Genomic DNA, 2,500 nt, shown 5'->3' with positions numbered 1-2,500 from the left:
GGCGATCATGATGAGCTTGGATGTCGACTCTCTGTTCACCAAGGTCCCGCTTGATGACGTCCTTACTTTCTTCAGAAGAAGCTCCCCGCAGAGGATCCTCGTCTCCCTCTGCCCACCGACGTCTTCCTCCAGCTGATCCGTCTGTGTCTAACTCCTTTTCCTTTGAGGGTCGCTTTCACTCTCAGACATTCGGCGTTTTCATGGGCTCTCCTCTCTCTCCAGTCTTGGAAAACCTGTTCATGGAATTCTTCGATTCTGAGCTTCTCCCTTTCATCTCCCTTCGTCCGTCGGTTTGGCTGAGGTATGTCGAAGACGTCTTTTCTTTCTGGCCTCATGACCCTGCCCTGTTCTCGGATTTCCTGACGCAGCTGAACTCTCTTTCTCTCCTTCCATCCGTTTCAAGGAGGAATGGAAGGTTGACAACTAGCTCCGCTTCTTGGACACTCTAGTTCATCGCTCTGCTGACCACTTCTCCATATATAGGAAGCCTATGCATAGTAGTTGGGGCCGCGGTGGCCGAATGGTTAGAGCGTCGGACTCAAGACTGTCACGACGACAATCTGAGTTCGAGGGTTCGCCGGCGTGCTGTTTCCCTTGGGCAAGGAACTTCACCTCGATTGCCTACCTAGCCACTGGGTGGCCAAGCCAGCCCAAGTCAAGTGCTGGTCCCAAGCCCGGATAAATAGAGAGAATGATTACCTAAATAGGTACCACCGGCACTCTCCGTGGAAAAGAACTGGGGACCCTACCACGTACTCACTCCAATATCATCACAACATGAAAACTACAATTAAGTATCATGCTGTGACCACGGCGGCATGATACGACATGAACCTACCGTTAAAAAAAAAAAAAAAAAATACATAGTAGTATGTACATACACTTCTCCAAATAAAGAGAGGTGTTGCCACCCGGCTGTTCCTCCGCATCTGTGATCCCCAGTACCTGTATGGAGAGATCGACTTCCTGCGTCGTTCGTTCTCGAAACTGGGTTATCCTAGTCATGTTCTCGACGTCGCGTCATCCAGGGTACGGCGTACCTTCTACCACGACTTATCCCCTGGAGAGACTCATCACCTGCCCGTCCTCAGCCTGTCCTACATTGAGGAGATCTACTCTCTCCATCGCCCTCTTCACCCTCTCAACTGCAGGCTAATCTTTCGCCAGGTGAACACTCTTCGTCGCAACCTGGTCCACACCAGTCCTCCCTCTACCTCGAAGGTGGGACACCTATGCTGCTTTTTGTGCCTCTTGTGATAAGCAATACTTTGGCGAGACTGCCAGTCTCACTAAGCGTCTGTCTCAATAAGTATGCTGTAACCAGGGGACACAACAACAACACCCTTTTTTGCCATCAGTTGGACACAAGCCATCAAATGAACTATCTAGCGGCGCGAATTGTCTTTCCTTCCGCTGATGTCCACGCGCGCAGACTGGTGAAATGCTCTTTAATAAAGCTTCTTCTTAATTTCAACTTGAACAGAGGCTTTTCTCCTGCCGATAGTCTCTTCGCTCCCCACATCCTCCGCCTTCTCCCTTATGCCGGCCACCCTGCGCATAGTTCACCCGATCATCCGACCTGATCTGACCTTCTTTCGCTTCCGTTCGTCTGTCCTCAGTGGCCCCATGTTACCACGTTGTCTCTCCTCTCTCTCTTTATACCCCTTCACTTTCTTTCCTCTTCAGACCTGAAGGCGGAATCCAGGTGGATTTCGAAACTGAAGACTCATTTTTAATAAATCCAGTTTTTGCATTGTGGGTTTTCTACCACACATACACATACACATACACACACACACACACACACACACACACACACACACACACACACACACACACACACACACACAAAACACACACACACACACACACACACACACACACACACACACACACACACACACACACCCACACACACACACAACACACGCACATACATACATACATACATATATATATATATATATATATATATAGATATATATATAACACACACACACACACACACACACACACACAACACACACACATATATATATATATCTATATATATATATATATATATATATATATATATATTTATCTATTTATATATATACATATATATATGTATGTATATGTATTTATATGTGTATATATACATATGTATATATATAATATATATACATATATATATATATATACTGGGGTGGCTGGCCCATGGTCTTCCCTAGGGGAGTACTTATATATAATATATATATAAATTATTATATATATTATATAATATATAGATATATATAGCATATATATATATAATATAATATAATATATATATAATATATATTATATATGCATATATATATTATATGCATATATATATATATATATACTAATATATGTATGTATAATATATGTATGTATAATATATGTAGTATATATATATGTATGTATATATTTATATATGCATATATATATTATATTAATATATATTAAGCATATTATATATTTTTTATTTATATAT

This window comes from Penaeus monodon, chromosome 7, assembly GCF_015228065.2.
Source record: "Penaeus monodon isolate SGIC_2016 chromosome 7, NSTDA_Pmon_1, whole genome shotgun sequence".
In the NCBI taxonomy this organism is placed as follows: Eukaryota; Metazoa; Arthropoda; class Malacostraca; order Decapoda; family Penaeidae; genus Penaeus; species Penaeus monodon.
The sequence above is the reverse complement of the archived record's forward strand: the minus strand, read 5'-3'. Positions refer to the sequence as shown.